This window comes from Protopterus annectens, chromosome 8.part0 (genome assembly GCF_019279795.1).
Source record: "Protopterus annectens isolate FY-2018-M chromosome 8.part0, PAN1.0, whole genome shotgun sequence".
Taxonomy (NCBI): Eukaryota; Metazoa; Chordata; order Ceratodontiformes; family Protopteridae; genus Protopterus; species Protopterus annectens.
The window spans coordinates 1,482,240,416-1,482,254,723 of record NC_056741.1 but is presented as its reverse complement, the minus strand read 5'-3'; the positions used below and the strand labels follow the sequence as shown (position 1 = coordinate 1,482,254,723).

Here is a 14,308-nt window from a genome sequence, read left to right as displayed (position 1 = left end):
CGCAAGTGTTACACTCATTTATCAAAGATATTGAACTTATTTTTCCCTTATATTTTCCTGTTTTTAACATTCTTTTAGCTGAGTGAGACTATATAATTTGCCTTTGGTTTACAGAGCAATATTTATAATACCTGTAATTTCATGATTCATCCACTAGATGGAGGATCAAGTTCATTTAAAGCAAATATTCAAGTTGGTAATTTTAACCATTGAGTCCTACTAAATGTGTTTCTTTTTTTTTTTCAATAATAAATCTTTATTATTTTAACAATTTTTCATACAATAAAAAAAAAAAAAACAACAGTAAGAAAATACAAATAATACCCAAATTAAGCTACTAACACCCATACTGCAAACTATGTACACTATTTACATAAATGCTTCCATCCGTTAAACAAAATCAATGACAAAAAAAAAAAAAAAGAAAGTAACATCTAATAACGAGAGTCAAAAGATCTAATATCATTAGAATGGATTGTTATTAGCAACTTTCAAATTAAGTATGCATGTCCTGGGGTTGAGCTGAATTCGGTACATTAAGCTAATATAATGTTGAAAATTTGTTCCCACACTTTCGGATTATTAATATTCCTTTTATTATCCTTGATTAAAAGTTTATGTGCTAAAATATGTTTCATGGCTAAACCTTTAAAGTTTTCCCATGAAGTTTGAGATGGAGTCAACCAATTTGTAACTATATAAAGTTTCATTAATAAGAAAATATTTATAAGTATAATAATTTGGGTTCTATCTAAATTATTAGGAGGGATATGTAGAAACATGAATTCCCAAGAAAGTGTAGAATGTTGATAACCCATCTTTTGTAGTTGGATTTTTAAGGAATTCCAAAGTTTGTATATACATTTACAGCTCCAGAACATGTGCAAGAGGTCCGCTGTTTGATCTTTACAGTATGGACATTTGTGCGAATTTTTCGAGTTAAATTTATGCAAGCTAAGGCATGTGTAGTAGGCATTATTAAATATCATCAATTGTGTAAATATTAATTTTTGGAGAGAAACTGATTTTATTGTTAAGTTTATTGCTTTTAATATTTTATTTTCTTCAATCAAAGGTATTTTATCTTTCCAATATTTTGACAAGAGTATTTGATTTTGGTATTTCAACTCTTTTATCAGTTCACTTGAAGAAGTTATAAATTTGGTATCTTGTCTAAGAGTTAACCATAAGTTTGAACAATTAGTTAACATTTCCTCATCCATTCTGAAGTCTTTAAAGTAATTTATAGAAAGATCCTTTAACTGTCTCCTCAATATTATTAAATAAGATTTAGGAAGATTCATCTCCTGCAACATAACATGAATTGAATGATTAAGATATGGATACATCTCAAGTAAATTTAAATTAATTATAAGTGGATATTTTTTAAGATCTATTAATTGATTATTGATTGTCAAATTCGGGTTCTTATGAAAAGGTTGAAAAATCATCATGTGTTGCAAGAGATTTAATGACTGGAAAAGATTTTGTATTAAACTTATATATACTCTAATATGGTCCATTAAAGGAAATAATTTAAGGGTATCAATGTGTTTCTAATAGTATTTTAACTTTATAATTTATTCTTTGTAGTCAAGTGTTTTAAGGATTTTTATTTAATACATATTTTTATTTCTACATATTTATTCATCAAACATTGTAACATTAAATGTGTTTTAATTGTGGCAACACAGAGAGATGCAACAAGAAAAGTTTTTGGTTTTAAACTAAATTAATCTTTCAATTAATTCATTAACCTAATCAATGTAATTAAGTGAATGGTATAAAAACACTAGTAGTTTGAACAGCCCACATCTGAGGAAGTGATTTTTAAAACGAAAACGTATGGTGGAGCGTTAATGTGCTGTGTTTCTGTGGAATAAAGTGAACTGAAGTGTGCTGAGCCATCTGTGGTTTTTTTTCACAATTTTCTAAGCTTGCCCTGCTCAGGGCTTTATTGTTTTGCCTGAAAAGCTGCTTCATCTTGTGGAATACAGCGTAAGACCCTCAATTGTCCCCAAGACAAGTGAAATTTACTTTTCCAAGCATGTCCAGAGGTCAGCTTCAGGTGTACTCTCCAGTTCATCTGGTGGAATTGGGCATCCTGGGGCAATGTCACAACTGCCTCATGTCTACAGACAACCCTCTCCTCTTACCTCTAGAGACAAACACTTGTGAGAGATGCAAATACACAGCCAGACTGGAGGCTAAGCGCTCTCAACCCATGACTGTAACAGACAGTCAAGAGGAGAAGAGACACACTAGTATCACACCACCAGTCACACATGGATCTACAAAACAAGCACCGACAAAACATACACATAAATGCACAAAAACATATTTGGAGGCACTAGGTACCAATCTGAAAAAGAAACAGGGCCCTCCAAAGCAGACAAGCAAGCAACCTGCACCTCCAAACACAAGCCAGAAAACACATAATTCACCTCAGCAGTGTCCCTCACGACAGCCCCTAAGGCAAAACACCATACCCAACATGCTAGTAATAGGAGACTAAATAGTAAGGCACACAGATGTTCCACTCACCAGGCTGAACAAGGAGAAGGTTACTGTCAGCTGCCTGTCGGGTGCTAGGATCTGCTACATAACACAGGCACTTAGGTCACTCCAGAACAAGTACAAGTATGACGTTGTCATTGTACATGTTGGTGTGAATGATCTAAGACGTACCTCCCTGGACTACATGAAAAGAGACATTGAGGAGCTCTCTGATCATGTAGCCCAAGCTGGTATGACCCTGATCTTGAGTAGTATACTACCTTCACCTAGAATGATACCACAACACAAAGACAAACTGATCAGTTTCAACAATTGGCTAAGCTTCTGGTGTCATTCTAAGGGGATCCAGTGTCTGTCTGCCTGGGATGACACGATAGACAAGCCTCGCTGTTTCGCCAGAGATGGTTTGCACCTGTCACTCCTAGGCTTTTGAATACTGGCCAAGGCTGTTAGCTTCCCCATAGTGCCTTTTTAGGCAAGGCTCAAAGGACAAACCAACCACCATAACCAGCACAGGTAACCAAAAACTAAGGGTAATGCTACTCAACACCAGAAGTCTCAACCTCAAAATGCCCCCACTCGAGGCACTCCTCAGTATGGAGAAAATCAATGTTTATGCAGTGACAGAAACTGGTTCAAGGCTCCAGAGAGCACCCCAGCACTACCAGGTTACAATTCATATCATACCTTCCGGCCTCAGTTACCGGATCATAGTACAAAGTGCGGAGGTGTATCCATATTCATCAAGGATACCCACATCTCCAGGTTAGTGGCGGAGCATGATGCCCTAGAGATCATCCGTGCGCAACTATCAGGAGGCAAAACCACATTTCAAGTCATAGCCTGTTATAGATCGCCCACCATGTCCCAAGATGCTCACTCAGCAATCCTTGAGGCATTGGAAAATATAAAGGTCCTACCCAACACCATAATTTTGGGTGATTTCAACTACCCATGGTATAGACTGGGCAAACTATCAAAGTTCTAACTCCTATGCCCAGCGGTTCATAGAATTTATAAATTCAAATGCCCTTGAACAACTGGTATGTTCTCCCACTAGAGGGGACAACATATTGGATTTAGTCATTACAAATATGGGCACCAATTGTACCACACCCGTTATCACTCCCTCTCTGGTCAGATCAGACCACAAACTGATAACCCTGGACATCCTCACCCCTCCACCTCACCCAGTCAAAGAAACCATCATAAAAAAACTTTCCAAAGCAAACTTCAAACTACTTGTGTCAGAAGTGGAAAGCTTCACTATTCCCTTGCAGAAGGATAATGATATCCAGGATGCAGAATCCTAAACCAAGGCACTTTATATATATCTTCAGGATTGCATGGACTGTGCTATCCCAAATAAAACCAAGGCTCCTTCTTCAAGCAAGAAGAAACCAGTCTGGTGGATCCCAGCCATAAGCAAACTATACAATAAAAGGAGGAGACATACAAAAAAAGGCCAAATCTCAAGTAGAAAAATCATCCCTGATCATCATTAGTAAGAAATTGAGGGCCCTCATCAAGTCAACTAAAGCCAATTTTGAAAAGAAAGTTGCCAAGGATGCCAAGGATAACCACAAGCCTTCTATGGTTACGTCAAAAACCTAAATGGCAATGCTCAGGTCTGTTCTGAGCTAGTACAAAATAGAACAAAATGCACTGACCCCACTGACATTGCCAACATCTTGGCTGACAGGTTCAGTGCAAACCCCCCCCCCCCACCACCACCTGCAGGGCCTATTACTATTCCAGGGGACTGTGTAACTCCAATTATTACTGATATGTTGGCTAATAAGGCTCTATCTAAAGCTAAAAACACTGCCTCCATGGGACCAGATGGTGTCCCGGGCTGTGTCATACGCGAGCTCCAAAATGAAGTAACCCCGCATCTGAATGCCCTGTTCAGTCTCAGCCTCTCGACAGGATATGTTCCCATAGAATGGCGCATAGCAATGGTGGTTCCGCTGCACAAGGGTGGGCCCACAACCGACTCTGGGAACTACCGACCAATAAGCCCTACCAGTCTGATCTGTAAGGCAATGGAGCGAATCATTATGGAACTCATAAATGGAGAGATTGGAAACCTCCAAACACTTGACCCCATACAGTTCAGCTTCGTCAAGGGCAGATCATGCCTCCTGAACCTGGTGGACTTCTTTGAGACAGTTACTCAGGCTATAGATAAGGGAAAGGAGGTACACATGGCTTACCTTGACCTTGCTAAAGCATTTGACACCATTCCCCATTCAGGTATTATTGATAAACTCACCAACCTGGGCATAAACCCTTACGTCACAAGATGGATCACAAACTGGCTCTCAGACAGATCCCACAAAGTAAGAGTAGTGGGATCTATGTCCAAATCCAGACCAGTAATAAGTGGTGTGCCTCAGGGCTCTGTCCTGGGGCCCCTCATGTTTGGCATATACTTCTCAGAAGTACAGGCAAGCACTGAAGGGCTGTGGCTGACCAAGTTTGATGATGACTGCAAACTGGGTGCTATAATAGAGTCTCCGGCCGACATGGATATCCTCCAGAAGGGCCTTAATGAGACTGATGCGTGGTGTCAAAGCCATGGTCTCAAGCTAAATGCTAAAAAATGCATAGTAATCCCCTTTGGAAAAAACAGAGTACCCGCGAACTACCACATAGGAGGTAACCCCCTGAAATCTGAAGAAGTAATAAGGGATCTAGGAACCCAAGTAGATAGTCAGCTTTCCTTTGATAACCATGTTGCCAAGGTGGTTAGAAAATCCTTCTATGTGACCTATCTGATCACGAAAAGGTTTGCATCAAGATCTAAGGATGTAGTGGTGCCCCTCTACTCTTCCCTCATCAGACCCATTATTGAGTACAGTGCACCAATTGGAATGTACCTGGCCAGGCATCTCCAGCAGCTGGAGAGACCACAGAGGTACCTCACTAAGAGGATTACTGGCCTCAAACAGTTGCCCTATGTAGCATGATTGAAAAAAATAAGGCTTTTCTCTGTTGCATACCACCTTCTCAGAGGCAATCTCTGTCTAACATACAGAGCCATGTCCAACCCAGAACTGTTGAACATGCTCCATCTTAGCAAAACCAAATCTACTTGAGCTACACGCTCTAGGGATATAAACCTCAGCACAACAATGAATATAACATGCTGAAGGGATAGATTCCTTTCGCAAAGAATTCCGTTGCTATGGAGCAAGGTCCCGATCTACATAAGACAGAGCCCCTCACTATCACTCTTCAAGAGGAACCTTGACGAGTGGATGGGTAACAGAAAGTTCACACCAGGGATCATACCAACAGCTCTACTATTTAGGGGCCAAGGGTACTAGCTGCTAGATCAAGGGCCTAGGGAACTAACCAAAGGGGTGGTGAATACCGCACAACGTGGCTGGGCTAATATATGCCTTCGGGCAGATAGCCCAGTACCTACCTATGGACCTATGAACCTATTGCTTTCTTTTATTTTATATATTCTGGTGTATTCTCATTATATTGTTTTTAATTGTAATTTGTTTTCTATTGCACATGTAATCTAGGAAAGATGCCACAGCTGTCTGTCTTGTGAATCACATAGAAATTACCCTCTAGTTACCCATTGCTTATGTTAATTTGCCCACCTATATTTCCTCCTTCTCCTCTTTCAATGGCTATTGTTAGTAAATAAAAAAATTATCATTTTGTGAGAGCACTTCCCCTTCAGCTATTTGAGTTTATTGGCCATCCCACTGCAGTCCATATAGCTGAAATACTAAATTCCCACTCCTTTCCAGTCTATCTTCTTATCTTAAAATTAGTGGATCTCCCTTTTGATTGCTAAAGCTTGAGTTACCCTCACTTCCATATCTAACTGCTTAGTCTAGATTGTAACTCTAAAGATATTAAACTGATTTTTCCCATCTTACCTCTTTCATAACTAAATGCTTAGTGAACACTGTAACCCATAGGATATTAACACATTTTTTTTGCATTTTAAGTTTAAAATCTAAAGCGGCTGGTCCAAGACCTTAAATCTTTGAAGAGTGCACATTCTGCCACTCAGTAGTCATATTGGGATTTTTGCTTCTGTTTTGTTCCTGGTGAGGGAAGGAGAATAGAAACATTGTTTTCTGGAGACTTCTGATGACTAGAAAGCCTGATTACTGCTTTGTAAGTGCCATCTTGGAATACTTCCCTCTGTTTTGCTCCTGGTGAGAGAAGGAGCAGAGGGCATTGACTCCTGACTGTCTCTGATTAGGCTATGAGTGTCTGTATGGGACCTTTCTGATTGGTCTGGTTGGTATTCAAGGCATCTCCCTGGAAATTGCTATGAAAAGCCTAGAGATACTCACATCATCTGGCACACAGCAATCGATCACCAAAGATCCTGTGGCCTGCTTCTCATCTTGGGAGTACTGATACCGGTTTGCTTCTGGTGAGAGAAGAATCAAAGGGGCATTGTATTCTAGCAGCATGAAGCTGTAATGAGACCAGAACTAGTAATGGCCATCTACTAGCCATTAGGCAAATCCCTACTATACTTCATTTTTGGCAATGCTAATTCTTTCTTACTGCTTGATTTTTCCTACTGTCTAACCTAACTTCAGAATAAATACTTCATCAATAAATCATCAGTGTCTACCTTAGTAGTTTCCTTCAAGTGTTTGGCAGTGCCCTGTATAGACATTGACATCTTGATTTGACATTTTTCCTGCATAAAATCATCCTTAAATTTTCCCCAACACCTAGTTGCACACAGAGCAACTACTTTTCAGTGACAAGCACTGCATCCAGAGGTAAAAGCCAGATACTCATAACTTTTACTTTATATTCTAACCACGACTGTCTAATCAATACAAAAGGTCTATTGCCATGGATATGAACTTGAACTCTATCTCCATTACCATCTGTCACTGCTCTTACATTAAAGCACTTCCACTGTCAATCAGGCTGTCAGAAGTATGCACATTGCACTCATCACTCAAAGTACGGAGCTGTCCCATAACTCCACTTATGCTGAGAGACTTAAATATAAACTTTCTAAACCCCAAAGGCACCAAACTGAAGCACACATAACAGAAGTCCTCAACAGGACCAAATGCAGTTGTTCAAAACAACACCCCCATCAACACATACAACCACATCTCATGTAGTCTCTACTTCTAAACCCATAAGGCAAGGCATCACACAACCCATCATTCTGGTCATTGGAGCCTCCATCCTGAGAGGCACTGATATCCCTTTCACTAGGCTGAGTAAGAAGTAAGGCAAAAGTCACTGTCATCTGCTTATCAGGGGACAGGATTCACCATATTGCACATGCACTCAGGTCATTCGACCACAAGTACCAGTATGAGTCATTCATAGTCCATGCATATGTAAATGACCTGAGACATATCTCCCCAAACTATACACAGAGAGACATCATGGAGGCCTCAGAATGTGTGACCCAGACTGGTATGACCCTAGCATTGAGAAGCATTGTACCTTCTACCAAGATGATATCATGATACAAACAGAAGATTACTGACTTTAATAATTGGCTTAGTTTCTGATGTCATTAAAGGAGGTGCAGTATTTGTCAGCACAGAAGGAGATGGTTAACAGACCTCACTGGTTTGTCAGGGTCGGTCTGCTCCTCTCCCCTCTAGAATTGAATATTAGCTAAAACATTATCCTACCCATAGCACCTTTTTTAGGAAATGCCAAACTAAAAATTCTTCTGACATAACAAATCAAAACCAAGAAAATCTGAAGTGTCACTACTCAATGCTAGGAGTCTAAACAAGAAAATCTACTCCCTAGATGTTCTCCTGACCTTAGGGAATGGTGACATTTATGCAGTCACTGAGACATGTTTTAAAGCTGCAGAAAGCTTCCCAAAAGTGCAAGACTATAATGCTTTCCACACATTTTGAACAGCTACTACACAGGCAGGGACTAAAGGTGAAGGTGTCTTGATTTACCTCATAAATAAATATACTTCAAGGCTGTTCAAACAGGACAATGCATTTGAACTTCACCATATTCAAATCACCATAGGCAAAATCCTATACCACTTCCTTGCAAGGTATATTTCCCCCTATATGACACAGGAAACACAAAACATGCACTTAAACTTACTGGAAACACTCATCATCCAACACAATACCATATTCAATTAACCAGCTTTTAACTGGGAATCATATATGACACCAAATGTGCAGGCACAAAGATTCCTAGATTTTCTAAATATAAACTCCCTGGAGTAGACTGTCAATATGCCGACCAAGGATGAAAACATACTGGATCTGTTCCTCACTAATATATCCTCTCTGGTAAGGACAGGCCACAGAAAGGTCTACTTTGAAGTAAAAAATAAAACCCAGCACCTCAGCTAACCATGGAATGTTCAGTAACTGCTCTAAGGCATTCTACTACTAACTGATTACCTAACAAAATTTCAGTCCCCCTAAACCCAGAGAACATTGCTGCCTATGTGGAACTGTTCACATAAACCCTGTACAAGCATGCAAATACCTCTATAGAAGCAGCTCTACCCATCAGGAATAAGTACTGAACTAACTTAAAAAAAACAAACCACCTTGTGGAATCACAACATCAGTAGGCTGTATAATAGTATGAATAAAATCCTGTAAAAAAACAGGTGTGGCACCCAGAAGGATAAAAATACTCTCATCAAACTAATTAAACAACTCAGAGAACAAATAGAGTCTATGAAAGCCATATTTGAGATATGTTTGCCCTCCCAGGCCAAGGATAACCACAAGGTATTCTTTAGCCAAGTCCACAGCCTCAAAGACAATATACAGTTGTGTGTAGAGCTCATTGTTAATATACCCACATATACTGAGCCAGGAGATACAGCAATCCTACTGGCAGACATATTCAGCTCTAACTTTACTCCCCAGCATCCCCTCAGGAAATATCATAAAATATAACTTCCCCTACTATCTCTAGGGAACAGGTTCTCAATGCTCTCACCGAGGCCAAGAATTCTGCATTGATGGGCCCAGAAAATATCACAGGATACCTTCTAAATCACATGAAACATGACCCATCAGGCCCTCTGGAATCATTATACAATTGTAGCCTCCAAACAGGCTTCTTGCCTTACAAATGGAGCACAGCAAATGTTATCCTTCTGCCAAAGGTGGCCCATCTACAGACTCCATAAACTACAGACTGTTAAGATTCACTAGCCTCATATGCAAAGCCATGGAAAGAATTATCTTAGAAATAATCAATAATAACTTAAGAAGCCTCCAGGCCCTGGACCCAGGCCAGTTTGGTTTCATCAAGGGCAGGTCATGCCTACTCAGCCTGGTGGACTTCTGAGAAGGTCACCAAAGCAATGTAGAGGGCAAAATGGTTCACAGTGACTACCTTGACCTGGCCAAGGCATTTGACACAATACCTCACTGAGGCATTGTTGAAAAACTCAGAAAATTAGGTATAAACTTTTATGTTACCCAGTGGATAGCCAACTGTCTCACAGACAGGTCCCAGGAAGTGAGAATTGGAAACCAACCTCTACAAAGACGCCATTTATCAATGGAGTCCTTCAGGGATCAGTCTAGGACCATTTCTTTTTGGCATCTACTTCTCTGAAGTCAAGGCCATTGTCAAGGGCCTAAGGCTGACTAAATTTGCAGATGACTACAAATGAGGAGCAGTCAAAGAATCCTGCACCAACAATAATGTTCTGCAAGAAAGACTTAAACAGACAAATAACTTGTGTCAGAGTCATGGACTAAAACTAAATGCCAAGAAATGCATAGTAGTATCCTTTGGGAAGTCACCCACCCCTGGTAAGTATCATATTGACAATACACCCCTAAGAGCTGACTTACTAGTCTGGGACTTGGGGACAAACACAGGTAGTAATATACACTTTGATCATCATGTGTCTACAGTAGTGAGAAAATCATTCTGTGTTGTGCAACTTATAAACAAAGGTATGGCATCTAGGTCCAAGGAAGTCATTGTTCCACTGCATTTGGCATTCATCAGTCCTATCATTGACTACAATGCCCTATTTGGTATGTACTTAACAAGGCACATCCTACATTTGGAACCTCCAGCAAGGTTCCCTACTAAAAGAATTCAAGGTGTAGGTAGCATGTCCTATGCAGACTGCCTCAAGGCACTATCCCTGTATTCTCTCTTCTACAGGCTGTTGAGGAGTGATCCATTCCTGGCGTAGAAGTCACTGTCGGACGCCACCTTCATGGACTTCCTGCATATTCACAAAACTAACAGCACTAGAATTACCTATACCAAAGACTTAAACTTAAATTTGAAGTATTTCAGATGTATGCATGTTACAAGCCAAAGAAAGGAAAAGTGAAAATACAGCTAACATTGCCTTACTTTAGCAATTTTCTTCAACATAAAGTCTAGCATGAGCACAGGTCAATTTAAAGCCAAAATATCAAAGAATGTCTGAAAATGTGGATGCTTATATTAAAATAGTGGTACAAATTTGCATATGGCACAAATAAATAAATATAGCTGTATGTACTGCTATGATTTTCTTGGCAAAGAAAGTATGTATGTGTAGTTATGAAAAACGGAAAAAAGAAGAGTTCATGAAATGTAGTATTTAGGGAAGCCAAAGTGTTGAAACATACTTCCCTGGCCCCTTCCTGACCAGGTCGTGCTTTCAGTTGCTGGCTCCGTGCGTGGCTTGCTATCAATCATGCTCAAGCTACCCCAGACAGATTTCCAGACCAACTTTATTCCTTGGTTCCCTACCTGTAAGGACCTTCTCTGGATCGTATGGTACTCGGGCTACTAACCTACCTCCCTGCAAGAACCATATAGTAAATAGTCTTGCTATCAATCACGCTCAAGCTACCCCAGACAGATTTCCAGACCAACTTTGTTCCTTGGTTCCCTACCTGTAAGGACCTTCTCTGGATCATATGGTACTCGGGCTACTGTCCTACCTCCTTGCAAGAACCATATAGTAAATAGTGTATGTATGTATCTACTTGTATTACCATTGTCCCTCTGGTTGATGTTAGAGTGTGACCCTGCGTGAGCTAGCCAGCAGCCCAGCACTGACCCAATCCTCCCTTGGCTACATTGACTTTTCCCTTTCTTCCTCACCTAATGGTGCTTTTATCTATCTGTAGTTACCCATTTGGCCAGCAGATGGCAGCACCACCACATTAACTAACTTTCACCTCTATCTGATAAGTTCTTTACTTAAAACAACAGAAACAAAAGTAAAAACAAACAAAGCTACATTTCACTAGTAAATTCATCTTGTACCTTGAGTATCCTATATTGTACTTCCACCCTTGACTCACCTCCCTGTCTCTTACCCTAGTGTCCACTCACCTTAAGTTTCTTACCTGTGTCTCTCTCCTATCCTTACTCATTGTTTTCCATAGTCTCATCCTAGTCCTCATCTCCTGGCTCTTCCCGCTCCGTTCGCCCTACTGGCTCACTCCGCTCCCCTACCCTGCCCCCAATTCCCACCCACCCCCACTATCTCTACATTTATACCTCCACTAACCCCTCTCACTTCAATTACACCCTTCCCCGCCCACCCCTCACTTCCTGTCTCCACCCCAACCCACCCATCAATTACCTAACCAAACCACTCCCACACAAACTATACTCCATTCATACTAACTCCCCTCCACACCAACATAAAACCAACAACTATGTTAACCAAACCTTCCTCACCTATTATCCATCTACTACTACTACTAAGCCTATCCTCTTTCTTACATCACCAAACCCTTCCACTACACTCACTCCCCTCACTATCACATAACTAGCCCATTCCCAGAGCAATACATACACTCTTCCACCCTCATAAGCCCTCACCTATACCCCTGCAACCCCTCCCTACTCTTCCACTTCAAACTTATATCCACCTACAAAAATATTAACCCTTGTGCTTCCTGCACTACTCTAGATAAACACACAACCCTAAAACTATATACCAAACACTCCAACTACCTTTATCTTCGTCTTCACCAGGTCATAACCACCCTATTGTCAGGTGACATACACTCTAACCCAGGTCCATCTCCCTCAAATTCCTCAACAAACACACCTTCATCCACAAAAACCATTACCTTCTCAGCATGTAATGCCCGAAGTATATGTAACAAAATCCCAAACCTCCATGCCTGGCTTCTCCACAATAACCCAGACATACTATCAATATCTGAAACATGGCTGACACTCTATAAAAGACTCAGAAATAACCCCCCTAACTATAATATCATCAGGAAAGATAGAACCCACAAAAAAGGAGGAGGTGTAGCTCTTCTCTATGGCTCTTCCTTCTCAGTTACTTCTTATACTAAACCAGTTCCCCAATTTGCCAATGCCGAACTACTTCTAACACTACTCCATCTTAACAAGCATAAAACAATATGCTTAGTCTCTCTCTACATCCCTCCTGGTGATAACATAGCTATTCTTGAGGACATCCTCTCTTGGCGGTCCACCAACATTACTAATGAAACTATCACTCTAGGCGATGTTAACATTAACTGGTCCTTTGTCCAATGCCCAACAAATCCTCAAAATATAAACCTTTATAACTTTCACCAATTAATAGAGTCAATAACCAGACCTTCTAAAGACCATTCCTGTGGAAGCACCCTAGACTGGATTCTGGTATCACACCCTCACCTATTCTCAAGTAGCGGTACACTCCCTGACCCTCTCAGTGACCACTTTCCTACCTTTGCTCACTGTCACTCTCCCTCTCTACAGCTATCTCATACCACCATCTCTGTGTGCTCCTTAAAGAACTTCAACCAAAACACCTTCTCTGAATTATTGAAACAATTCAATTGGAGTCCCCTACATACACTACCCCTAGATGAAGCTGTCACCTATTTTAATATATCATTTCTAAACCTCCTCAACTCCTTAGCTCCCCTTAGAACAAAAAGAATTAAGAGCAAAACTTTCCCATGGTTAAAAAAAGACACCTTAGCTACCATGCGTCTTCGCAATAAAGCCTTAAAAAGCTACTATAAAGACAAAACCCCAGCCTCCCTAAACGAATACAAAACACTCCGCAACAGAGTCAAAAACTTATCAATTCTGACCGCAGATCCTACTATATTACCCTCCAAAATAATCATAAGACTAACCCAAAAAAGTTCTGGAATAGTATCTCCTTCCTCTTCAACCCTGGCAAAAAGGAAAACCCACAACCAGATCAAAATATTAGTGAAATCAATCTCGCCTTCCAATTCAACAGCTTCTTTATTGATTCCATATCTAAATTAACATCTTCACTTTCCAATAACTCTACCCCTCCAGCTACAACTCCTACTTCCACTTCCAATCTAGACTGCTCATCCTCTGACCACCCTCTCTTCTCCCTCAAACCCATACCCATATGTACTATAAAAAAAATTGCTTCTTAAATTAAAACCTTGCTCTAACGCTCCCGTCAACATCTCTTCCTTCTTCCTAAAGATAGCTACTGAAGCCATTACCTTCCCAATTTGCATACTTATAAATCGGTCCATCCAAGAAAGTTATGTACCCCAAAACTGGAAAAAAGCTTACATCATTCCCCTCCACAAAGGAGGCAACAACAATGCCATTTCCAACTTCAGACCAATTGCCATCTTATCCCCCATCTCTAAACTACTAGAAAAATGCATACACATACAACTGCTACCTTACCTCACCAATAATCACCTATTAACCCCAACACAACATGGATTTTGACCCGGTCATAGCACTACTACTGTTCTTCTCTCCTTCCTTGAAACTGTAAATAAAGCTGGAGACTCTAACTATATTGTCTCTACTCTGCTCC

The 14,308-nt window shown here is 40.4% G+C and overlaps 1 protein-coding gene across 1 annotated transcript in view; it reads left to right on the top strand.

Annotated features, from left to right (window-relative positions):
* Positions 1–14,308, top strand: part of DRD2 (dopamine receptor D2) — a 1,643,650-nt gene that overhangs the window by 1,256,876 nt on the left and 372,466 nt on the right. The gene's annotated exons all lie outside the window — the stretch shown is intronic.